This window comes from Pleuronectes platessa, chromosome 21 (assembly GCF_947347685.1).
Source record: "Pleuronectes platessa chromosome 21, fPlePla1.1, whole genome shotgun sequence".
In the NCBI taxonomy this organism is placed as follows: Eukaryota; Metazoa; Chordata; class Actinopteri; order Pleuronectiformes; family Pleuronectidae; genus Pleuronectes; species Pleuronectes platessa.
This window is the reverse complement of record NC_070646.1, coordinates 9,536,806-9,564,596: the sequence shown is the minus strand read 5'-3', so window position 1 is coordinate 9,564,596 and position 27,791 is coordinate 9,536,806. Positions and strand designations below refer to the sequence as shown.

The window sequence follows — 27,791 nt, the reverse complement described above, 5'->3', positions numbered from 1 at the left end:
ACCTTTTTTTGATTGTTTTTGAGCTGGGGCAAAGCTTCTGGGTTTTATTAAAACACCTACATTTGAAACAGTGAATAGAAGAACACCGAAGAACATGTTGGAATTGACTTCACATTAAACTATGTAAACAAAACTAAACAAAGATGCTGTCAAGAGTTTGATCTGAATATTTACAAAGTCCGTTTCCGTGTCGACCACAAGCCCAACATACTTCAGTTCAATCCAGTTCAAACAATGGAAAACGGGTGCAACATGAATAAATCTATTCAGGCTTTCACCGCGGATCTTCATCAACCAACAACTCAGGAAAGTAAACAGAAAGAGTAGCATTTATTTCGCTTCAGCAACAACAGCTTTCCCTTATACAATGTGTACAGGGCGAAGGTAAAGTCGGTCAGTCAGTCGGGCATACGCCGGCCGGCAGCTCCAGGGAGACTCCACAGGGGATAAACAATCCACCAGATGCTTTCGGTTTTGGTTCCAGAATCGTTTGAGCTCTATTAGCACATGCAGCCACCTGACACTTCTCAGCAATGCAAGTCTGCAGGTGCTGAGGTATTTTACCGACCCTGACACTATATTACTGAACAGAGAAGAGTCATGCGTGGTGAGTTTCTAAAGATAACCCTGATTCAAGCTGTTGTATAAGGTAGATTGTTTAGTGCTTTTTCAGTCTCATTACCCACTTGAACAGCTTTAAATTACAAGCAACCCATTAACACACAAATTCATATACCCTGCTACTATATGCTGTGCTTTTTCTATCACACACAATCACACACTGCTGTCTGGGCCAATTTGGGGCTCAGTATCTTCCCCAAGGACACTTTGTATTCAGACTGGAGGAGCCGGGGGGATCGGAATGCCTCCTGGTTAGTGGACAACGAGCTCGACCTCCAGAGCCACAGGAGTACTCTTATAAGTAACTCATGAAAACTGTCCCTGGAAATTCAAGAGATGCCTTGAGAACGCAGTGCTGGGAGGCGGGGCTAAAACAAACCTGGGTGTCTTTCGCCTTCAGAATTCCCTTAAAGGTCATGACCATTGTTAGTCTCGCCGGCACAAGCAGCCAGTGCTGAAACAGCCTGGGTCGAAGCAAGGAGCGCCTTGCTCCAAAGGTAAAGAAACGGTGGACGATGTGGTAGTTTAACAGTTTAGTTTCCACGTCGATTTGAAAATATGCACGCCTTTCCAGATTCCAACTCACGAGTGGTGGCAGGGGGCCGCCAACCTTTGATCAGAGTGTGTTAACCTTTTCAAATATGTATAAATGTCATGAGGTCCCAAACAGCTGATGCTTGTAAACATCCGCCCTGCGAGGCCAAATGGTTTGAAACACTAGGTGGCGTTCTGAGCCATGATAGTTTTTTTTATAAATGTTTTAATAAATGTGATTTTAAAACCAGCATTCATGTGTTCATTTAAAGAACAGTTATATCCTTCATTGTACAGCTTGAAAAAAAACACTTAAGTGGGCAATATCACTTTCAAGCTGTATGATTGTGAATGGCACTGCTGGTGAATGTAGCTGCTAGAGTGAGAACTATCCATGGTGCTGAATCAACTTCTAACACATGCGTGCGCACACAGACTCACACACACAAACTCCTACTACTTCTAACACTCACACGATTGTGTAACAGGGACAGATGATGGCAGTCCGATGATTAAATCGTTTTTAGATTCAACACAGACTGAAACAGTTAAGACTAATCACTACTATAGATCTTTTTTTAACATCCTCACATGACGTTTATATCAGGTCTAATGACTGTTCCTTTTACTATCATAATGACCTTAATTCAGTTCTTCTGGAGCCTGTTAAGTAGATCATGCTTACTCATTCATAAGCCAAACTTACTGCTTGGTACTGAGCCATTCATTAAAAGTCTTATTCAGTATTAATGTGCGTGGGGTGAAGTTTTGTATCAGCCTCCTTTCTTTTCATCTCTGTTCTCTTTCCTCCAGATTCCTCTACTTCTTGCCACTTCGTTGCATTTCAAATAAACTTCTCATATATCATCTTCTGCTCCACGCTTTTTAAAACATTACCTGCTTGACTAAGAGATCCCTGGACATTGGAAACCTGTATCTCTGTGTGTTAAGGAGAGCGGACTCAGGAGGTTGTGAGAAGGATAAGGCCGGATTAACCTGGGACTTTATCTTTCAGTGATTTAGCAGACCCTGTTCGAGGAGTCACTAGACTGAATGTAGCTGCCAGTCTTATCTCTACAACGCAGAATGATGGACATTAACTCATTTTATAATCAATAGTCATAATGAATGATTTCACATCAATCGTTATGGACTGACCCCGACTTGTCACTACTGATTAGGGCCGTGTCCCAGAGAGAGCACATTTACTGCATGTAATCTGTATAAACTGTATAAAGATGCATGACATGACTGCACCCTGGTAATTAAGCCAAAGTACCTTGATTGCCATCTGGTGGCAACAGTATAGTCATATATCCTGTCATCATGTTAATGGATGGGACATCGGCCTGATTCATTTAATAAGTACTTTTTAAAAATGTTATTCTAAAAGATGGTTTCTGTCATTTTAGGTAGTTATTATCAGACTGAAGTACTGATATATTTAATGCTATATAAAAACAGCGTGACACGTTATTACATTCTATGGAATAAACAATGAATTTGAATGCCCAAATTTCATGTTTCTTTTACGGCAAAACAACAGAAAGAAAACGAATTGTTCGCACAACTTATCAAATTGTTGGAGGTATTAAGAGGTTACAAATATCTGAGTTAAATCTGGTGAAAGTGGAAGTTGGATGGCTTTAAGGCCAGTGGGTTCAGGGTAAGTGTACAGTTTGTGCTCTTGGCAAATCTAAATTTAGAGCCACGTCTGAGGAGAAGGTGGCAAACGATAAAGTACATACACAGCACTGGAATGTTGTATATAACACATAGATGCATGTGTGCACTGACTAAGGCCAAGGACTGTTTAACTGGTGACTTGTTCTGCACAAGATCACACGTTTCTTCCCACTGCTCCTCATTCAGCGACAGAGGAGAAGAGAGCTCAGCTGTGCCGGTCCAACGTCTGCAAACAGACCTGTCGCAACTCCCGACACCCCTGATCCCCTCCGGCGCCTCCTGGGTTCATGTCAGAGCGCAGAGAGAAAAATGAACAACAGAAATGAGGACAAAAAAGAGACGAAGCAAGTCATGAGAGAAGATGGGAAAGATGGAAGGGCGTAAGAACAGGGAGGCTTGTGAGAAAGAGACAGCGAGTGGGAGAGACGCAAAGAGTGTGGGGATGAGAGCGGTGCTGGATTTGTAATAGATGGGAATCTGAGAGCTTTTTTTAAACCACATGTCCACCCACGTTAACACTTGCGCTGTGACAGAATGATTCGAGCATTGACGGACGTTATTTCAAAGTCGACAGTGGTGCTGGTTTCTTTTACATCTGATTTCTACTACTATCCCGGTTGATGATTCAACAAGCTATTTAAACAGATTCTCATTAAGATTAGGATTTTTGAATGTGCCTCACTGCTCGCTGTTCACTATTTTTTTCAGGGGGTCAAACTTTAGCAGCGAGGAAAAAAGATCTCGCTCTCTTTTCCGAATTTAAGGAGGCTAATTGTGGTGCGGTGGCACGAAGCTGGAGGCTGTTAGAAACAACAAATCCACACAAATAACATTTTGCAGGCTGCGTGCGAGCTGTGTGACACCTGGACACAGACAGTGCTGCATTTCAAAAAGAAATTTCAAAATTCAATTGTTAAAAGCAAGAATTAGGCTTTGTTCTATAACTCCAGGTCCAAATCATAATGGGGAAAATTGGAAATGGAGGTCCAGGATAGGAGGAGACACACATCCTTCAGATTCAAACTCCTATATTGTCTTGGGAAAAAGCAATTAAAACGACTCTACTTTCACACCTTTGGTGTTAATTTACCCTTAAAACTGACCCTAAAATAAACTCCCTGCTGGTGCACGGTTGGTTGCCACAGGGAAGCTCCCAGTGTGGACTTGTGAGGCAGCATGAACATTAGTGTGTGCAAGATCTGTCTCTCCTTCTGCTTCTCCCCTATATGAGGCGTATCGACTCTATCCTCTTATCTATAGAAAAGCTCCTGTATTGAGCCGTGCACCAGTGGGAAGGATCCATAGTATCCAGCACCATGTCTGACAGCACACATCCACCGCACCTCCATACTTATGTAACCCAAACGTTTGATCATGCATCTGACACATGCTCACATGCGCGCGCACACACAAACACACGTAGTTAAAAACACCTGTAAGTCCTGACAGCCATGTTTGCGTGCAAATACAGTCACTTTAAAAAAAATAGTTTAACTTAACCTGTATTCTTATTCAGATCACCCTACTGTGCGCTTTCATTTAAAGGACCACTCATATGTTTTGTCTTATTTAGGTGTAGTAGTCACATCAAAGATATTTGATTAATAAATGTGATTAAATCCTTAATTTATGACATAATCATTGAGAAGCATAGTGACACTATGATTCTCTGCAGACACAGCATGTAAACATGTTCAGTTCATCACACACAGGGATCGTCTGCCATGCACGCACATACCCCGACATACCTGTGCACAGACAGACAAACACAGACGTGCACACAGATTACCTGGCCTCTGCCACGGTGCAGCAGTAACTGCCACTGCGCTGCGAGCTCCTGCCCACCCGCAGCTCCTCTCGAGACTTGCGGCGGTTAAAGTAGTCTGTGAGTTTCCCAAAACTCGCCATCCTTCCTCTCTCCGTTCACCTCCACCTCTCTCTGTCCTCTTTCACCCTTTGTCCCTTTGATCCGTGGGGGACAACAAAATAAAAGGTGTTTCTGGTTCTGTTATGCGAAGCAGCTTCTCAAGCGACCTCCTGACTTCCACTGACTGCCTTCTTCCGCTTCTACCTGGATTCAGTGTCACGTCGGCCGCAGGTCAGAGTCTCCCAGCGCTCCCTCATCCTGGATGTACACGGCTCTTTATGTGCAGAGGAGCGAGCCCAACCCCGCTCTGCCTTTCTCTGCCTCACTCACCCCTCCAACCCTCCTCCGATCGTTTGCTACGGAGCGCACACACCGACTCTCTCAAAATAGTAACGTTTGTAACTGCCTACCAATCGACACAGCAGGAGCATTTCCCCCCCACCCCCCAGTGAGGCGCATACAAGAAAGAGAAGAGAGAGGGAGAGATGCACAGAGACAGAGAGAGAGAGAGAGAGAGAGAGAGAGAGAGAGAGAGAGAGAGAGAGAGAGAGAGAGAGAGAGAGAGAGAGAGAGAGAGTCAGCGTCGGTCTGCCCTCTCATGTGTGGAGAAGAGCGGAGCTGGTGGGAGAAAATGAGCTGCTATGATGCTTGTACCTAAGCCCACCCCCCTCTTTCTCTCCCTCTCTATGTCTCTCTCCATCTTTTTAGCGCATATTGTCTATGCTCCTCACTCGTTCTCTCTCCCTCTCTGGTGCATGGATTCTTTCACTCCACCACCAGACTCTTGGTGAGCTCACACACAACATTCAATAAAAGCTGGAGAGGAGGAGATGTTGGCTGGGGTTTGAGTACAAATCAATGTCAATGTCCTCCCTTCCTCCTGACTCTATCTCTGGAACACACAAACACAACTGTACACAGACACTTGGACTCAGATTCAACCTGAAGTGCACCTGCTGATTGTAACTTTCTGCTGCTTGTGTGTGTGTGTGTGCGTGTGTGTGCGTGCGTGTGCGTGTAAGTATGTGCGTGCGTGCGTGTGTGTGTGTGTGTGTGTGTGCATTCCAGGTCAGCTTCTCTCTTTAATTCTGATTTCATCAATAATGGAAAAACAAGAAGAGAGGTTTGGGCAAAGCGACCAGCGATCGGCCCCCGTGAATTTATTTAGAGGATCTGTACTTGAGAAAAGAAAAGAAAAAAGAAGGAGGATGGGGGCAACAGGGAAACGAGGGAAGGACAGAAGGGAAGTGCATGAGGAAGGAAGGAAAGAAGGTATAGATGGAGGGCTCATTGTGAAGGGCTCATTACTGACTGGCCGCCTCCCACATATCCAGACACCCTATATACAAGCATGTCTCTGCATATGCACCGTCTCGTTACCAACGTGTTTTACCCATTTAAAAATAGATGGCCGCGTCCTCCCCTTTCCCTGTCAAACCCCTCAGCTGCAGCCTCGGTTCGTCTCTCCATCCTTTCTATAGCTGTCTGCCTCTCCTGCCTTAACCCCCTCCCCCCCATCTCCTTCCACTCCCCTTCCTTTACATCTCAACCTCATGTTCTCCCTCTCCTCTCCTTCTTTACACCTCTATTCAAACAGACGCTGATTTGAGAAGGCATCACTTCAAATCTCTCTCTCTCTATATAATGTATACACACTCACAGTGGCAACAGGCTTCCTGCAGCCACTTGAGTTAACGTAACCTCACAGCACGGTCTTCACCATAGTGATAGCACTTGAACTGATGATAAAATACAGTTGTGATGAACGCGCTCACCGTGTTATATTTGGGAGTAAGGGATTTTTTATCAATTTAAATCAAACTATAATAACTGAAATCAAAAGTACAAGCCCATTGAACTACATTTTAAGTCTGTGATGATGAAATTAAGATGCATTTTTTTCGAATCCTATATCTAAATTGTATATTCTTTGCAATTATTTAGGGTTAGGGTTAAGAAAAAGGAGCTAAAAACCTCAACTTAAGTCAAGACCATCAGAGGTTTGGCAGAAGTGCTGAGAACATGACTGTACAATAAATAATCAAATACCAAAACAATTAAGGATTCATTCTGCGTCAACGGACTAATCAATTATTTAACTAACTGCAGCAGATCTAATCACCATTAATTACCGCCTAGGGAGCATTTGTTTTCGTCACTGTTTGTGTGTCTGTCTCTAAGTAGGATTACGCAAAAAATTACACAACCGACGAGGATCAAATTCTGTGAGGGGGGGGGGCCTGACCCCAGGAGGAAACCATGAAATTTGGATTAACAGGTAGATCCATGATTCCATGATATTTTTTTAAACTGTAACATGTGGAGATAGGGTGTTTGCCTTGGTGGAGGAATGCAGTGTCAGAGCACCCTTCTAAATTGTAATGAAATAATTTGTATTCTGTAAATTATTGGTGGCCATCAAGGATATTGATTTTTTCCCATCGAGCTGCTGGATGCAAGTATCTGTGGAAAAGGACTCATTTTTATAAACCAACTGAGGAACCGAGGGTGGATTAATAAAACAAATATCAATGAATCAGAAATACAAACAAGCAAATCAAGAAAATAATTGAAATAATGCATTAAATAAACTCAAATTTAAAATAAATGGTGATAGATGGATGCATGATAAAGCGCAAAGGATTCCTGTGGCCCAGAATGGGGATAACACTTCAATTTTAAGTTTTATACGGTTTCTCTTGCACTTTCAGGAGAGGAAGAAAAGTAGTAAAATATTATATTATACTCAATAGGAAAATATCTCCCTCCAGGTGCTGCAATTTACCTCTTTCACAGATAGAGGTCATGTGTGCAAAGTAGAGCACTTAGTCTGAAAGGCAGCTCAGTGCACATTCACACGTGCACTTCGTTGGAACCAAAAATAACATGTTTCTTGTGTTACAGTTACTGGTAGTGGCCTGTTAAACTACACTGCAGAAAACTCATGATCAGATACAGAGTTGAAATGAATACCAATCATTCTAAACAAATCCCACTTTTTGCCCTTGTCTATTCTAATGCAGATATTTTCCCCATTGGTTAAAAACGAGTAAAAATGGCAAAGTAAATAAATTAAAGTATTTTATATTCTAGTTCAGAGTAAGACCTAGTATTAAGTTGCATTTCAATAATTATGCAATGGAATTTGAAGCAATGCACAGAAGGAATCTGACTCTGTATCGCTGGGGCAGACATTGAGATTTTGACTTTTCTCAGGTGCTGTGTCTATGTGCCAGTGTGTGTTTTTGTGTGTCTGTGTCTGTGCGATCCGCTCCCACGCTGCAGTTAACGTCGTGTGAAAGGTGTGGGCTGTGCGAGCTTTGCAGGTTCCCGCGCTCAAGAGACCTCTGATTGATCGGCCACTGGCGTCTCCTTCCTTCTATCTCGATCAAAATTATCGTATCCCCCTCCCTCGTCGTCATGATTTGCACCATCCCCTCCCCCCCGGCCGTCCATTGATCTGCAGAGCAGCGGGGTCTGACTATATTTCCCATGCAGCATCCAAAGTACTGTACTACGGTCCAGTAGAGATAGCAGGGAGGAGAAAGACAGAGTATAGGGAGGAAACAGACGTAGACAAATTAGGAGAACAGTTTACGATAATAATGATTCTTTAAGCTGCTGCATTGCTAAACCTCACTGGGAGCTGACACTAGAATATGATTTTTTCTACATTAATCTGCAGTGTAACACTAAAAGGTGCATAGTCTTATGCACTGTACATTCTGAGCTGCTGCTGCTTGTTCACACTATGTTATCAAAACAAATTGTTGCGTATCAGTAGCACAACATCCCACTTTTCCTTTTTTTGGAAACATAAACTGGATTCTTGACATAACGCTGAAAACACTAGGAATTAGGAATGATATGATTTTTCTCTGCATGAAAGACAATAAAAGCAGTGAGGACAAACACAAAATCAGTGTATGGCCATATAATAATGAGTTCAACTTTGAAGACTGCTACGAAACTTATTTTGAAACGTTTTTATGCGTCTGCACCAGTGACAGCCTCACCTGCCTGCATCATGAGTCCGTCCCACTCTTGTGTATTCGATGTCATGAACGACAAGGGGAGATGTCTTCAAATTTGGTCAAAATATTTACTTGACCTACAGAATGACCTGATTCGAGCTCCAAGGTCATGGTCACAAACTACGTTTTCATCGTTGTGAATGCAGAACCACCCTGACCAGACATTCGCTGGCAATGAAATCAATGAACTGATTCTATTTCGGTGGTCAAAGGTCAAAGGTTGCTGTGACTTCACAAAACACAGCAACACAGAGCGTGTTATCTCAATAGTCCTTAGAGGGAACGTTTGGCTCAAAAGCTCACTTGGATTCATAGACAGAGTTTGGAGGTCATAGGTCAAATGTCAAAAGGCCACTATGAGCTCACAAAGCAGAAGCTGGGTCCCAATTCATTGTGTCTTTGTGGGCTGCGTGGACTGTGACGGCCGAGTCGAAATGAGACGACTGGTCTACGGAGGATCTCCGTGATCGGCGTTACCAGCTTGTCCCACCCTCACTGCTGTCGCCTGGCAACAGAGCTGCAGATAGACACGACAAGACATTTTGAATGGCCCCTTGGTATTTCAAGATGTGTAGAGTTAGCTGGTAGGTTGAGTTAAAGCCTCATACTTCTTCTTCTACTACCAGGAAGGATCCACCCTTTGGGGCCTTGTTGCTCGGGGATAAAAAGGACGCATTTGGAGGAGCCTTTGAAATGGGACAGTCTGGTCGTGTTGCTGTGACGCAATCCTTCCTGACAGCCTCCGAAGGATACGACCCTGAATCGAGACACAGCTACGGAAGTCATAGCCCAATTAAGAATAACCTCTAAAACAAAAGTCTAATAGGATAAAATGATGAAGATATGAGGGTGAAAGGTTTAACTTCACTGTAATATCATTTTCTTCCCATCTGGCCATTATTCAGCACCAGGAGCAGTCGGGGAGATTGAGACCATATTTCCAGCAACTTGCCGCGAGGTGGTAATTCTAGTCTTGATTACTGCTGTGATGTTTTCGTGTAAAGTATTTTACAACCTTTCAGGGGGAAAATAAAAACTTTGGCTGATAAATGAGGTTGTCTGTTTTAAATAGCTCGAGAGCCGGGGAGAAACAGAGGGAGAGAGAGAAAGCGGGAGTTAAAAGGGTTGAGGGAGACACAGAAAAAGAGAAAGAGGATAAAGTCTGTATACGGCAAGAGTGGAGTGAACACGGGGGAATTTAGTACCGCAGCGAGGAGGAGCCAAGCACAAACTATTGACAGCCAGGGCTGCTTCTCCTTTTGCCTCTTCATCTACTTTTGGCTGTAAAATATTTTGGGCTGATGAATAAATCATATATCGCTATTTTCTCAGGGCTATTCTCAGTGAAACACAATAAATATTCTCACTTTGGAAACATCCGTCTGAGATATACTTGACTTGAGCAAAGTATTTGTACGGAACTAGAAGTGGACAGGAGGTCATCTGGACACGGGACAGTCGCGATAACTCTAATTGTAAATCGTGTATAACTTAATCAATCAATCCATTATCTATATCCCTCTATACCTTTGATGGTTGTTGGTGGAGCTGGTCCTCACACACAAACTGATCAGTCCCGTACGTGTTCTAATAAGTTCAGACTGCTGCTCTCGATGTCGCAAGATGGCAGCATTCGTATCCTTTGTGTTTCAGGTTCTTTTCTGGAAAGTAGAAAGAAGTGGAGAAGCCTCGTCCATCTTTATATAGAGTCTGTGTTCAAAACCACACAGTGTGAAGTTATTATTTATTTCCAGATTCAAGCCACACATTTTATAATAAGCTATAACAACATATATAGTTTATTTTTTTGCATATTTCAGTCACTGGTGCGAAAATACCTTGACACATGTGATACCATACCTGCTGTATCCATCTATCCTATGAGAGCCCTGACTTTCACAGAACAGGAGCTGCTTGTGCAGTCACCATGAACATGGTGCTTTACCCGGAATCAACACAGGCACTGTCAAGACACAGCTGTCAGGAACTGAAACGGGTCCCTCCAGTGGTGAGTAAGGGTTTTACCTTTACACAACCCAAACATCATCACTTTCATGTGCGTGTCTGTGCATGGTCATTATGTTTCCACTTGATGTTATCTTATTAGAGATGTATTCAAAATAAATATATTTAAATGCAGTGTATGCATTCCATAACTGGTCCACCAGAGTGTACTTTGTCAATAACAGTTGTCAATAAACACTATCAAATGTCAAATATGTGATGTGAATGTGAGGCATGAATGTAGACACACCTATGAAATCAATATGGGCCTGTGAGTCACTGAGGAGTGACAGTTCAGTGCTCGGCCCTGCAGACACCTTGATACCTGTCTCCACTCTACAGCTCATTTAACCGGAGAGAAATCAGGCAGCCATGCAAAAAGTAAAAGGCATTTTTTTTAAAGAAAAGCTTCTCCTGGTAATTGGACTGACGTGGACTTTTCACCCGACACGACGCACACAAAAAGTTATTCACAATCAAACAAACGCCATATTTAAAAAAACCTTCATGGGAATACGCGCCCTCTTTAGAAAGACGCACACACACACACACACACACACACACACACACACACACACACACACACACACACACACACACACACACACACACACACACACACCACATTCCTATGCTAAGGATGAGCAGTAGCAACGTATATGAGTCATCAGTAAAGGGTGCTACAAAGAGGCCTCAGGATTATCTCTCTCCCTCTCTGAGAGCAGATGTGTAAATGTGGAGTGTGTGTGTGTGTGTGTGTGTATGTGTGTTTGTGTGTGTTTAGGCTGTGACGTCTCTGCCTGTCACCAACTCATCAGCTCTTCCCTTTCTCTTTTCTTTTATTTTAAATTTTTCAACAATCCTTCCTTTAGCTCTCAGCTTGGATTCTCTGCACCCCCCGCGCTTTGATTTTTGTAATGGCCCTATGATTATATATACTGTAGTTACTAATCTTGCACAGCTACCAATTTTGCAATTGGAAAGATTACAATACAGCAGCTTGGTTCTGCAGGTTCCAACGGGTTCCTGCCTCTAAAAGTAAAACCCTCACTAAACCTGTTAAACCAAAGGCTTTCAAACTGTTGCACCCCATTTAGAAAAAAGTGAATAAATGTATAATTCAGCTGATCTAGTTCTCTAAATCAAAGCAAAGACCTCCGATTTGATGACTTTGAGAAACAATGGAGTTGATCCACGATGAGAGAGCAATACAAACAGTGGAAGGAACTGGAACTAACTGGTAAGCAGTGTGTTTTTCCCTCTTCTTACATTCTTTGAAGTTTTAGAGAAAGACAAAGTCATGAGTAAAGTAAAAATGACGCCAGTAAAAGGCGACTAATATGAAATGTCCTGTTACCTTGAAGGGGGATTTCTCTGAGTTTGAACATGGTTGGAAACATTTTGGATAATGTAAGTACACAAGTCAACAAAGTATACCATGGGTCTAGTCGTTTTCAGGCATTGTCATGAATACTTGTGACATATTATATCTTCACAAAGTGAAAAACACCTGTTGTGGGAAATCTAAACATTGGACGATAATTCCAAAATGGAGGGTGATTTAGAAAAACTGTTTTCTCCTTGGAGAAGTCTCCTGTGGTTGGCACCGCTGATGGTAAGCTATATAAAACTCCTCAGAGAAATTATGTAATTCTAATAATCTCCAGTCAGTGCCTCGCGCTATCAAAGTGTTTTCCTCCGCCACTTTATTATGCAAAGCCGAGAAAAAGACTCCTCCCTACTCTTCTTCTTCTCTGTGGAAGATGAGCTAATGACAGTGACACTTGACCACGGTGACGTCAGCTAACACACACAGAAAGTCTTGAGGTCCGAGAAACAGACACACAAAGGGCGATACACATTTTTTGACAGCGGTTTGTGTTCTGTGTGCCTTCACAGTGAAACCATGGTCTCTAGGTGTTACAATAAAAGCATTTCCTGCAAGCTTATCCATCTTGTTGGTCGTGGAATGTCTATCCTGTACCTAATCCTAGAGCATCTTTCTTGTCATGTTAACGGATGATGTTTTAAGAATTATTGACATGTTTCCATGCATGTGTGTAAGTCTGTATCCAGCTCAAGGGCTGATCAGAAAGAAACAAACAGCAGCTGGGTACCGCGTGATTCATATCCCCTACTGACATCTTATGTATTTGCAAAGGAGAAATTTCAGGGATTTCTCATTCATACTTGCATGTGTGCGTACGTCCACAACGTTCATCAGACAGGAAGAATCCCTCTTTAGAAAAGCTAGCGGAGCATTAGCCTGACAACATGAATCGTTTTGAGCCAGAACTGAGATGAAATGTTTTCTAAATGACAAATAAAGTTTGCAGAGTAATTTGCTTATTCCTCTTATGTAAAGATCTAAAGGCAGAGATGGGTAAAAGTCTTACATTTGGTAAAATACCAAATTGCTTCAGAAAAACCTTTAACATAACTGTCTCATTTGTTTGTTGGTTGGTTTGTCGACACATTTAAAAAACAGCTTTTTAAAAACCAATATTTCTGATTACTATTATTATTAACAATTTTAACATGTTCTTTTTACAAGCTTCTGTTCTTCTGCTTTATGTTGTTTGAGCTGCAAGTTATGAAAGTGCACTAAGTTTATTATTATTGTTGTTATTATTTGTCTTTGGCCAAGAATAATTTTTGCACATTTTGGAAAAAGGGGATGGATCTTGAAATTTTTAACGATGAGAATAATTAGTGGATTATGATTTAATCCTATACACGTAAATCGTAACGTAAACACATGCACATAAATTGCAAGAGAGCAGATGGTGAAAAACGTGAGAGGTTTAAAACAAGAACATTCCCCGAGGCGGCTCGACTCGAGCAGCGAACCTTTGGCACTTCAAGATATATATTTTTAGCTTGTTGTCTTCTTTAGTGAGCTTACAGCGGTTTGTTCATAAGGACAAAACCACTGCTTTATAAATACAGTCACACACTGACACAAACACACACGTAAGCATGACGTGAACACACATTACAGCCCATATGCAATGCTATTTTCCTCTTTAGTAATCATTCTATAGAGAGGCAGATGGAAATGTTCTGCCTGGGGGATGGGGAACCAGGTGCCTCTTTCTCTCTCTGTTCCTCTCTCTCTCTCTTCCTGTCTTGTCCATACATCTCTTCCTCTCCTCGTCCGCATAACGTCAGTCCGACATGACGCTACATCTAGACAGCTCCAGGTCCCGAGGGCCGCTCTGAATAAAATATGAGGCGATAAAGTACTGACTGCTGACTTAGAACTTTTTAAATCCCACAACCTTTGACCTGTTAAACTGCTGATCCATCGTCACTTCCAGGACGTGAGCTGCAACGGTTTCTCCATGTTAAAACCACACTCACATCCAATTAAAGGCTGATCACAGAAATGAGCAGATGAGAGGGACTGTGTGGGGTGGGGGGGAAGGTTTGAACCCAGGGAAACAACTTAAAGAAGTTGGTTTACGAGCCCTACATTAAAAATCATAAAATCTAAGTTTTGCTTTTTGAGATCTGTGTAATGTAAGCTAAAACAAAGATTTTAATGAGCAACCAATACATTATTACTAAGTACTCTATTGTTGTTCCAGTCTTCCCATCACTCTTTTTGAAAGCTCCTGTGGTTTTCAAGATTAGTTCCCCACAATTAAAAGAACAATCAGGACAATCAGTTCTTCTATTCATTGAGGTGTCCGGGTGAATATTGTTGTCATTAAATAATTTGTTTAATTTCGTTACCTTTGCTTAATAGCGATGTTATAATTGGGAATTAATTTAAGTTGCATTTGTCATTAAGACATTATTTAATACAGTAAAAGAGTACTTTTATTTTGAAATGTGAGAGTGTTAGTCCCTTTTCATCCATTTCCCAGCGAATGATGCATTGATCTTGATGGGGAAAACATCACATCATAATTTAACTTGAAACTGAAACAGTGTGTTTATTTTTCAAGGTGGATTTTGTAGAGAACCATCAAATAAACATGCAGGATTGAGAAAGCCACTGGCATCTGCCTGTGCTTTGAGGGAATTATAGTGTTGCTCACGCAAGCTTGATGAGAGCAGGTTAAAAGATTGTCCTTTACTAGGCTCAGGCCACTGTGTCGATGTCCTTGAGCATCACATTCAATCTCCAAAATCTCTCTGAACTTCAACTTGATTTCTGGGAGAGCTGCACAGGGACTCCAGCATCAGGGTTTGACGTTTGAACTATTTTCATATATTTACATTGCATGTATTTAAAGCATGCTGTTGTGTCTTTTTGTGTTTTCTATCTCCCAAGAAGCCACAGATTAATTCATACAAATTCATTATGTAAAAAACAATTCTGAGACACAGGAACTGTAGGCTACCACTAGAGGGCAGCCCTTCCTTCATAAAATATAAACTGTCTCGTTCTTAGTTCGTTCCCTTTTCCTTTTAATCAAGTCTCACACAATCACACAGCTTCTATACATGTTCACTGCTGTCTCTGTTTTGTTCTCACATTAACACCTCAGGGGATAATTTGACTACACACACAAACACACACACACACACACACACACACACAGCCCTGCGTTTAATGGAGGCCAGCCACTGTTTCTGTTTTTGCTAATGGCTGATGTCCAGCCGACCTCCATCCTTGATTCATTATGCGACAGTTCACTTTCATTTGAAAGACGCTGAGTGCTCGTTCAGTGCTGATCACAGCACCACAACAATCTGATTATATTTGTGTGGATGATTTTTTCTTTTTTTTTTATTAACAAAACTCAAATTTATACATACACGTAGCTAGAAAGACATAACTGGGACGTATAAGGACAATAAAGGGATCAGAGGAGTTTGTAGATACGCACACATGCGAGTGTTTGCTGAAGTTGAGTTGACAGCGTGCGGAAATCACGGCTGCCTGCAGACACATGTAGACATCCCCAGCTATGTTGTTCACACATCCTCCAAGAGCCAGACACAATCATACACAGACACTTGCAAATAAGCAGGAGCACACAAACACATAGCCATTCCCTGTGAGGTAGCTATTATCTCTCAACTGAACCACAAATCAGGCAGCAGCCAGACACGCAGCATTAGAACCATAGAGCGTAAAGCTTAAGCTGTCGATCACAACCCTTACAGCCTCAAATAACTAATTAAAACCAAACTTACCAGAAAATTACTAATATAATCTTCAAGAAAAATGTGTTTGGTATGTTTATTGACTTTTTAGTTTGGCCCATGTCCCATCCGCTAATATGGAGTAGGTGGGATTTATGACCTATACTGCATCCAGCCACCAGGTGGTGATCAAGACGCATTGACCAGCACCATCAGAGGCTTGACAACAAAGTTCTAAGTGGAATCTCAGATATTGTTAATGATGAGCTAGTTATCATGCAGGACATTTTTATGTTTGTAGGTCAACAGTGAGACTCTCCTAAATGAATGTGTTGTTGTTGTTGTTGGGTAAATTACAAAAGGAGGCAACGAGAGCTGGAGCAGCCATGAATCAAAATCGATCCACTTTAATAACAGCTGTGTAAAGGCTACAAGTATCAACATCGGCTTGTTTGTGAACCCCTGCATCCTCCACTGTTACAGCTCAGCACCAAATGCCCAATTACAAGACCTTTCTGTGTTTACCTGCTCACTGCCCCAGATTTCCTCAGCTCGTCGGAGGGAAGATTGCGAAAGGAAACAACGCTCCTCTACATCTCCAGTTGTAAACTTCTTAACTGTTTACTTGCACAATCGGTGTAAAGGCCACAGAAACACACAAAGCATACAAGAGCTTAGAGAAGATTGTGACAAGCATCATAATACATTTGTTCTCACTCAGTTCCTCTAGACACACACATTGGACAAACAAGTAGCCTCAGTGAGGTTTAAAGGGGACATTGAGCTTTTTAATGTAATGAGTGTATGTTAGTTCTGTAAAGTTAAAAAGCTTCAGGTCCACAGTAAAGGGAACTCCCCTCCCCCACAGGAAACACTGCACCTGAAGCTCCTGAAACACCTCGTCAGCCTGGTCGACACTTCCAGGGGATCGTCAAGTCATGTGACCTCCACATTTGCATAATGCACACCTAAAGGCTAGCCTGGCATGACTCCTTACAAAGCCAGGTTAAGCAAAAGCCGAAGCCAATATTTCCTACACGCGCTTCAAGTGGTGGATTAATCACACACATTAAGTGGGCCTGTTGGCCAATCAGAGCAGATCAGATCCCTCAGCTTTATCTGGAGGGGGGGGCTCAAAGAGACAAGAGCTAAATCCAAGCATTTTAAGACAGATGTTAAAAAGAGGAGATTTAGCAATTGACAGTTTGAGGAAAGTGATGCTTTTTCTGAATTATGAACCTGATTATTAATATGTATATTTTAAGTTGTCCTTTACAATCTTTAACTTACTTTACTTTTGTGTTTTGAAGAATCTGCAGGTAATATCGACTTTCTTCCTCTGGTTTCATTGAAATGCTAATGCACTGTGAAATCTCCTCATATACTGTGGTCATTACCCCTTTAAATAGCTCAGACCTACATTTCTCTGCACTAATTTCTTGTTATACCGTGTGAACAAATGAGCCCCTGAGCAGATAGCGGCCGGCTTTACCTCAGCACAAGTAATTCAATCCCTGGAAAGTTGAACTTGTAAATTTTGCTCTGGACAGTTGTTCCCGACAAATGATACTGATGAGCAGAAACAAAGAGGGGAAATAATGAGCTATTAAAAGCTTGGAAACACTGCAGCTTTACGGACATCTTCCTTCTTTGTTGCCCAACAAGGCCTGATTAAAAGCTTTGATTAGGCTGTAATATTGGGCTTTGTGTTGGTTTCCAAACGGCACATAAGACTCATGGAGGTTTTATTTTATTTTGAACTGCCATGAGCATCAAGTGAGGAATGAGCCCAGCTCCATCTGTCACATGAAATCCAGCAATGATGATGAGTTCAACTTATTGTCCCCTAAAGAGCATTAATCATAGGCTAACAGTTAACATACATTTCTGCAGAAAATGAAAAGTCACAATACCTCAACAACATGAAAAGGATAAATCCAAAATCAATTCTACAGGAATTTATCAGAATTTAGATAATATTTAAACCTGAACAACCTTTGTTTGTGTTCAAAATATAATACAATGTAAACTAGTACTGCGTACTTGTACTTATATTGTACATTAACAGTGTGTGAAAGAATGTTGACCTTCATGTCTGAAGAAAGGTTTAATGAGATTTGGCGCAGGGGGGTTATGTAGATTACTGATTACTTCATTTGCAAAAATGTTGCTGAATTGTAAATTGAAAATATGATACTATTCTTTTCTGAATGCTATTTAATACAAGAATACTGTTGCACCCACTTTGTTTTCCAAAATATAAGTTTATGTATAAATAAAAGTGTCAATCCTTAAAAAATATATATATATTTGTATTGAGAGTGAAACATTATGTTGAATTCAGTTCACATGAAGAAACTGCTGATATTATTAACTTAACTTGGCGAGTAATGGTTGTGTTGTCCTCTAGTGGCTACCTTGATCTAATTTACCACAAAAATCCAAACTGCCTTCATAATTATGCTTAGCCTTATTTTATCAGAGCTGAGTCAACACCACCATAAATTGAATCCACCAAGTGTCAAATAATTATTAGTTCAGCTTTTTGGATCAGAAAAAATACTAAGGGGGAGGTCTGTGGACACACACACCAATTTTTTAACGCTCTATACACACGCACACACAACAGCCCCGGTGACTCCATCAATGTGTACCCTACATCGATGTACTGAGGTGTAAACATTAGTGTAATTGCGTGTGAGAGTGTGTTCACTTGCATGGGGGTGCATTTATAACTCCTTTCCCTGTTGCAATGACTCACCAGTGAGTCACAGGCCGGCAAGGAGAGTGAGGAGAGTTGCGCAAGTAAGGAGCCCCTCTCTGTCACACCGCCGTTTGGCACAGCGTGGCGGCGTGTTGATGGTGCAACCTCGTAATGAAGAGGCGGCTAGTCAACTTGGTTTAGGGGGCACAGAGGTGTCGGATAACGACGATGGTGAGTCAACAATTACTGATGTGTCACAATCAATATGAGGCATGAGGAGGGAGCCAGCACTGACATACTGTAAATGAATGGTCTCATTTGACAGGCTCGGTTGTAGCAAGCAGCCCGGAAAGCGTGTAGGCACGCATCCCTTCCTACTCACATCACAGGAATGAATTATACATGCTGCCTCTATTTGTGAGAGATAGCTCTAATGAAATTACAAGGCGTGTGTGATTCAACCAGAACTCACTATATGTGCTCATACCCCAGAGACACAATGCCAACCCTGTCCCTGCTATCTGCAGAACGTGTTGAGAAGTAGGGGAAGGAGACGTGCAATACAGCCGAGGAGATAAAACTCCCCCGGCTGTTATCACACTGCGTCCAGCCACAGCCGCAATGACAAAGAAGGGAAGAGATACATTTGAATAAGAAGCCACGATGAAGTGAAAGCAGCTTTTGTAGGCGAATAAAAACAAGTGATAAAAGTTGAGGACAACACAGATAGGTAGACTAGTGTCGGACTGTTTCAGTCCGGTGTCTGAGAAGACAGCTTCATTCACAAAGGAGGAGCAGGGGAAGTGTATGTACAGTGGGGTTAGATAGGGTGCCTTCATTCTCACAGCCAAGCTATTGCTACGCTGTGGCATCATTTCCACCCTTTTTTTCTCATCTTTTCTGCTGACTCGCTGCTTCAAAAAGAGAGGCAGGGTATGAGGATGTTTGTGTTTCCGTGCTTTGGAGTTTATAGATAATTGGGAGCGACTCCCACCAAAGTTCATTCATGATTATATGTGTATCTTTGCTGCTCTCCCTGCTTCACGGGGGCCTGTGCACCTCACCCAGGAAACTCCAGTAACCACATCAAGCTCTAACCTTTTGCATACTGGATGAGGATGAGTCCCGCTTTGCTGCAAATAGAAAAAAACAGGCTCTCAAAATGCCCAGACATGTTGGCCTGTAAACCTCCGAGCACCTCGTCAACATGTCCCACTAAAACAGCGAGAGACAAGACAGAGGAACACAGAGCATCTGTTTAGACCAATGACTGTACACAGGCGTCCTCTGCTGCCAAGAGGGATGTCCATAAAGAGCGGTGCAGCTCAGCTTGTTTTTAGCTGCTGTCAAAATGTTGTATTTAACGCAGACAGCCACTTAGAAGTAGCGTCATCCTCTCCTTTAAATGTCTTCAACTTGGAAACACTTAAATCTAATCCTCGAGGCCCAGTGCTGTTAAATCAGAGTGTTTGTCTTCCAAATGGCTTTTTAAAAGCTATCATCTTCGTGTTAAGATACACAGTATAGTTGAAACTACTAGGCAGAAGTGACAACTCGTATTTTACAGAATCCGAGACACAGTAATCTGCAATCTGCTTCTTTATGTGGCTCAAAAGCGTCTCCGGTCCCAATGCCCTGCCTGCAGCTGAAGCGTGGGCAACAACAGTTCCAGGAAGCCCCGAAATAGAGACAGGAAGTTAATTTAGTAAACACAATAAAACACGTTCAATAACTCGTGTAAAGCTAACTGTCAAGCGAGACACATAAAGACTGGATGGCTCTTACTCTATTAGCTGCTCCATTCCAGCACCCTGGGGCCCCAGTGGCTCCCCGGGTTTGGGCTTGGTCCTCCTCCTCTAACAGTGTGACTCCGGGCTTTTACCTGGGAACAAAAGCAAAATATTTGTCAACTGGGTAAAACTACGCAAAGAGAAGGGAAAGAATTAGGCAGAGGAGTTATGCTCTATGTCACTCATTCATCCAAATTGTCACTTGTTTTTAGAAAAACAGGTTTCACTTGGTGTTTCAGAGAACGAAAATAGAAACACAACCATGTCTTTCGTCTGTCTTTTGTGTTTGTCGCCCTCTGTCTCTTTAAGGGCCTCTGTAGGCCTCTCGAGGTGTTGAGTTACAAAGTTGTCCACATACTGTGTGATTTATGATGAAGAAAGAGCTCGCCTCGGTTTCTCTGCCTTCTCAGACTTCCCTGTATACCCGTGGATTCACAATCACTATCCAGTATCCTGTCCCTCCGCTTAGACATCTGAAGAATTTCAAGAAGCGCTGAGGCAGATAAACACGGTCAGGATTATGGAGCTCTATCCATCTTTGTCAACGCACACTGACAAAGGATCCAGTTCAACTACCATTGGTTTATGTCTGATCTTTGACATTTGGAGCACACTTGAACATCTGCTGTCTCGATATACCCATTTTTAAGTGAACTGCATGGTGTATATACAAATATATGAATATGTATATATTTTATGGATGAAAAATGATATAGATGTAGAGATAATCTTCATCTTCACACACATACACAGTTCAATATGCATGAAAGTTGACGCTCATAGAGTTTCCCTTGTACCAGTACAGGCCTGGTGGGCCTTGGGAACGTGAGTCCCAAGATTGTGTTGATTGCTTAGAGTACTGAAATAGCCAACATTCTGGGTACGAAAAAATAACAACGGTTCAGTAAATCATTCACACTTATAAATAAGCCACGTGCGGGAAGAGTAATAAAACAAATTCAGCTTCATTCTATGGACAACATTGCCTATAAAATCCTAATTTTAGATAAACCAGGTATGATGAACGCAAACTTGACTCTGCACCAAAGGCTGTTTATAAAAAGCTCTGCACACAACGTCCAACACCCATTCCACAAAAGGCTGATTTAGAATGGGCACTGACTAATGTTTTTAATCACAAAATTTAAAAACAACAACAACAAAATAACATAACGCAACATTTCTTCATGATGCCACGAAGAAATTGTTCTCCAAGCATTAAGGAAGATAAAAATGAAGCAATTAATCAGGCTCATGTGTTCATGATGAGACATTTTTGCAAGGGTCATAGGTGACACAGCTTATTCTTATGAAATTAAATATTTCTGTAATTCTTTTTTTTTTGCTTGCTAATTTTACGTTTCTGAGTTCTGTGTTCTATTTTTGGGGCGGACCACCATGGCCTGAAAAAGCCAGTCAAAAAACAACACTTCATTAGACCTCTCTCGCACAAAGAGTCAAGAACAGCTTCAACGCATGAGAAAATCATTCTTCATTCACCGCCAATACACCTTTTATCTCTGCTGATAACATGCCATCAATCTAATTAATATAATTCATGTTAATACGAGGTAGTTATGCCGAGCCGCATCATCTGGATAAACTGTGTATGGGAGGTGACAGCTCAACGCCCAAAGCCTGTATGTTGATTAGGTGGAACATCTGGCGAGAGGGGAAACATACTGTCGAGGTTGAGCCGAGGGGATGCTCCCTTGATCCAAAGTGCTCGGAAGGTGAACATCAGTTAAAGCTGGGACGTGCACATCCGCCTTCGCCAAGACCTGCTCCGGTCAAAATTCATAAGCAGCCAATCCCATCTTTCATTGATTAGATACAAAATAAATCCTGGCAAAGCAAAGAGAGTGGGATGTTGACATTGATGCATTGTGTTGTTGCAGCAGAAAATGTAAACTCACTTACATCCACCTGTTTTTTATATACTCCGTCCTGCACAATGCCACTGACTGAGAGGGGATGATATAGAGTCACACTAAATGTTTATGTCTCATTAGTTTTTTATTCAAAACCTCTGACATTTGAAGATTGCTTATTTTCTCTATTCATATCATTAAAATGTCGAAAATAAGAAGTCTTCAAGAAATAACCAATTAAAGGTTTAATCATGAATTAATTAAGGAGGTTTATATATAAATAAAAATGTGTTTGGGGCTCATTTGACTCAATTCGAAGACAGGAGGGACAGACATGGCAAATATAGATTTTACCAACTAAGCTATACACAGACTGATTAGCTTTGGAAAGCTCCTTTAACTCTATGAAATATTGACAAATATATCTGGAGACATCCACTGTCTCCTAAATGTCCTTGGACTGGGCTTAGTCCTTGTCTGGGCAACCAGCTGATTCCGTTTTTTGTAACTGTGTCCCAGACAGGAAATTTTGGGCAACAGACTTGACAACCAGACAAAGGGACTTATACCAGCTGCTCACAGCTAAAAGGCCAAGCGTACATCAAACAGCAGGGACAAAAGGCAACTGCACAGCAGAGGAAAGAGTTATGAAGTCATTAGAGTCCCAGTTCTATCCAGATCTTACCTCAGTTAGCCTTAGCGGAGCCTATGTTTTGGTCACTATTCATGGAATCCTTCTTTTTGTGCTGCTCTTAAGCCAAATGGGTCAAATATCAAATTCTGAAAAACAAGAGGCATCAAACACCTTACTCGTGTGGGAGCTCTTTCTCTCTCTGTAGTGTACAAATCTCTCCCACACCATATCCATCCACATGTACTGCTTTGCTTCCAGCTAGTCATGCATACTAATCTGTGCAGTAACTGGGAGCAGTGGCCAGCCACTGCCTGCCTGTCCCATCAAACATGCATAAGAAACAGATGTATCTTTGAAGTCGGCTTGTTCATGTTGCCTCTCGTGTGTGTGTGTGTGTGTGTGTGTGTGTGTGTGTGTGTGTGTGTGTGTGTGTGTGTCTTTGTCAGTGTGCTCCCAGGCCCTGCGGGTGCAAGCCAGACGCGGGAGATGCGGCAGCATGCCCCGACACACACGAAGAGAGGGAGGACTTACATAGATCTTCGGCAGGACAAATAATCAATGTGTTGTCAAACACGTGTCTATATACATAATTAGATTGTGTTTGACTCAAATATAGCAACTGTTATTAAACAAATATTTACTGTGGATCGATTGCTACTTCATTAATATACTATTTTAGATAACTATCCCAAATATATTTTTTAACACATTGTAACTTAAAGTACTCTGCTCTCCCTCAGCATTTTACTGTTTTGCCACTCAAGATTAGACACATACTATACATGTGCAGACTGGGATACCATGCACATTGTCAAACACTTTCATCATTTAACTTGTTTACAACTGTACATGTTATAATTATTTTACTAAGTTAAGTTGGGGTTTTATTGATAATTTTAGATACGTCTTTCATAGTTGATATTACACATCCTGTGTAATTGTGTACTAATAATAATTTATAACTAATATTGAGGATATAATATGTACTTTTATACCATCGTTATTATGGACGGCACATATGATTATGTTAACTACGTATAACCACAAAACTTTGTGGAATGAAGAACCCATTAAATATTGCTGCGGAACCGGATAAGGGAGCAGATCCAGGAAATGTTATCACTTTCCTAAACATAGCGAGATAAGGCGTTTTTTTGTTGCTGTTGTTGTGTTGTTTATTTTACATTTTCACTGATTTCCCAGGGATCTTGATGAAATTAAATGGGGCATATTCAGGGGACGGATATCTGAGTGTGTGTGTAATTTACTGCAACTCGATTGAATTTAAGGAAACTGTTGGGCCTTGCCGTAGTTATGCTCCATTCTAGTTAGATTTGTAATATAGTTTACAACAACTCAACAGAAAGATTCCTGAGTTTAAACTAATCTCACTGTTGTGTTTTGGCCATCCAGTGTTTGACAAGAGGATATCACAGCTCATGGCACTGGTCCATTGGATCCCCATCTTTTAGCACCTGTTAAGAAAACTTCCTTTGCAGCTAAATTATCAGCAATCATGACTCATCAGATAGGATGTATCCTGCTTGTCATCGTGCCAGCGGCTGACTGATTTGCCCGGAGCAATGCAAACTGTATGGCGTGTGGCTACATCTGTACCCATGTGCACCCTTTGGTCAATGACCATGAGTGGTGACCTCTGACCCCTCCACCTTCCTGCCGTCCACACGCCCCGTGAACCGTGGCACTCACTCCGTCGACACGAACCCCCTCCGCTCGCCCACACGCACATCTTTTTCCTTTTTCCCCCCTAGGACGATTGTGTTGCTCACTCTCTATTGTGGAAGCCGGTCACTTCCACATGTGTGCTGGGCCATTAAAAACGACTGAAAGCTTCCCTTTCCTGGCCAGCAGAGTCCCAATTTGTATCATATAAACACAGGACACACCACATCTCTACAGTCTTTCTCATATCCCACTACTGAACCCCCCCCCCCCTTCTTCCTCCAAATCCACAAAAAGGTTCCTCTTTCTACAGGCACAGGACACCAACGACTAGGACCCATTTTGATACTATCTCTCCTCCTTTGATGTATTCCACGAAGAAGAAGAGTTCAGAGACAATGGCGTGGATCTCTGCGTGGGTCTATCTCCCACTTTGAGGGGAACTTGTGTCCCCTCTTGTGGGAGGCTGGACACTGGACGCTGGTGTCTTTTGTGTCTCCACACCATAGCTCCCAACGTGCCTCGCGCTGGGTTTCCCTAGCATTGTCATGACAACAGTGTGTACGCAGCGACACACTGGCCTTTTTGAAAACAATACATCCAGCGAAAAGTTGACGCAAGTTAGCTAGCAGGCTAAAGGTATGCAACCTAAACACACACACGAAAAGCGGTTGAATGTAGCTTCTTGCTCTCGCTCTTCTAGAATGAAGCAAGTGCACAAGTGTCTAATGGAGAGAAGAAGAAGAAAAACTGAAGATGCGGTCATTCTCGTACCTTCTTTACGAAGAAACTCCTCTTTCCAAAGTTATTCCCAGGTCGTGTCGCGGGGGGGTTAGCTTCCGTCCCCGCTCGGCTTCACTCCACAAAGTTTGTTACACCGGTACGAACTTTTTCCTGCGCATGTTTTCCTCGCTACGAGCTCAACAGGAACATGTGTGTGTGTGTGAATCAACTTTCTCCGCCCAGACTCCTTCTCCTGCTCCTCTGCTCCTATCATCGGATGCTTTGCTCCGCCTCACCACTGACTCGGATCCCACAGAGGGTTTTATAGTCTCTTAACTCAGGGCTGATTTGTGTTTTTTCTCCCCTGAGGATTGTCTTAATTCCCCAAAACACGATTTCAGTAGGATAATGTCCTATTTTTAATTGTATTTTCCAAAGTCTAGGTCAATTCGGGTGATTGATCGCACACTGTTCAATTATCTTAACGAGACGTTAATGGCTTTTTAGCCTTGGTCCAGCTGCCCCCATGTTATTAAAGCTCACCGACCCCGGTTGATATCTGCCCTGATCCTTTGAATTTCCCCGGTTCAAACAACTTGGCTGACACCGGCATTAACAGCCATAATCCAAACCCACCCAGGGTTTCACATGCTTTTCCTTATTTCTTTTTTCACTCGTGGGCTTTAAGTCCACAGCACATAACTTAACAGTTGACAGCAAAATAATACAGGGTGGTTAGATCCCCAAACGTTTTTTATTCTGTAGATTGTGAGTTATGTGTGAAATCAAATATAAAGAAAGTTTAACTGTTTTCAAGCCTGGTCATGGTTTATAGATCAGGTTCAAAGCAGTTAATTGAAAATGTAAATGTCTCCTTGAAGAAAACTGTTACTTTACAGCAATGTTATAGCACATTTTCATCATATTGGTATTTAAATAAATATAATTCACACATAAATATTCAAGCAGGTTTAATAATGCAGCTATAGGCTGTGATCATTGTGTTAAGAGCAAAACCTCTGTTTTGTACAAAAACAAAGGTCCCTAAGAATATTGGGGGCATTCTTTACTTTAGTTTCAGTTATCAGGCAATAACCATTCATTCAATACACTTCTGATTTGACATATAAGCATGTGAATTGACGTGTAAGGAATGCAATTGTGGTTGCTCACTATGATGGTATTTTAGTTCCACTATTGTCCTTCAGACAGACACGTACAGACAGACAGAGCAGCAGTAAATCATCAGATGTTTGTTTTGATGGCAGACATATGATTTATGGTTTAGTGGCCATAGTAATATACAACAATATGTTGTTATTTATGAATATATAAAGTATTATTAACACTTGTATTGGTAGTAACAGCAGCAGTAATATACTTCACAATGTGGTGTGACATAATGTGTTATATTCAAGATTCAAGATTTTATTGCCACATAACTCAGTTAACACATAACCAACCCCCTCCCCATAAAAACACGTTCATCTGTTGATGTTAAATACAGAATAAAATTAAACACAATATAACTAGTTCAATTAGAGTAAGATGTCCGGTGCTTAAAAACACCCTAAAATACAACAAAAAAAAATCTAATTCAGAGGTAGTTATTGCTTTGTGTTTGCAAAGTACTGATGCAGGATTGAGGAGCCATTTGTATTTCATGGTTCTACAGTAGGTGCTGTTGAGAAAACGGGAAGCCATAGTTTCAATGGTCCTGAGTCTTTTCCCTGAGGGGAGAGATGTAAAGAGAGGGTTGGCAAGGTGAGTTTGCAAATATGAGGTATGTCACGACACAATACGATATGATATAAAAATGATACAATACGATATGGGAGATCCTGAGTGGGCTTTCTCTGAAGAAGGGCACAATAGAATAATGTACTAGCAGCAACAGATGTCCTTGGATCATAAACATTTTATATGTGGCCAAAATTACTAATTTGTGAAGCCTAATATACATCTTCCGTTTGGTGTCAGGACTTTTTATCATTCACATCAATGTGCCCAAAGTCATGAGGCACTCACTTCCATAGTAACTGTAATTTATCATTTCTGTTTTCTTGGCTGATGCAAACCCGAGGCTGTTGGATAAAAAAAAAAAAAAACCATAGTTGGAAGCCTTAGATAACTGCGTTTTATAGAAAAATATTTAATGAGGCATGTGGAGGACAAGAACATTTTGAAGATGTGAAATGATCTGTTATATTGCAACCGTGCCCAGACCCAAACATTGCTGAACCTAATGGCTCAATCAGTCGATGGTTCAATTTCTGTGCCACTAGATGTCACTAGATTTCCATTATCCAATACTGGGTTGCAAGTAGATGGCGATTTAAAACTCAATATTTAAAGTGAGCTATACTATGGGTGTTTATGCATTACGTATTATATGCTAAAGTAAGGAAATCGAATAACATGAAATGTCAATATAATAATAATGATAATCATCATAAATCATTACTCCTTGTGCTAGTTGATGGGAACAATATGTCATTTATTTGATCTCAGAATATAAACTAGAAGGTTTTGCATGAAAT

The 27,791-nt window shown here is 41.6% G+C and overlaps 1 long non-coding RNA gene across 1 annotated transcript in view; it reads right to left on the bottom strand.

Moving 5' to 3' along the window:
- The window catches only part of LOC128427354 (uncharacterized), a 30,959-nt gene extending 5,474 nt beyond the window's left edge, over window positions 1–25,485 (bottom strand). The window contains exons 1-2 of the long non-coding RNA XR_008333330.1: window positions 25,303–25,485; window positions 20,336–20,432 (exon numbers count right to left, since the gene is read on the bottom strand). This is a non-coding gene — a long non-coding RNA (uncharacterized LOC128427354). The remainder of the gene's footprint in view (window positions 1–20,335; window positions 20,433–25,302) is intronic.
- Window positions 25,486–27,791: the final 2,306 nt, after the last annotated feature.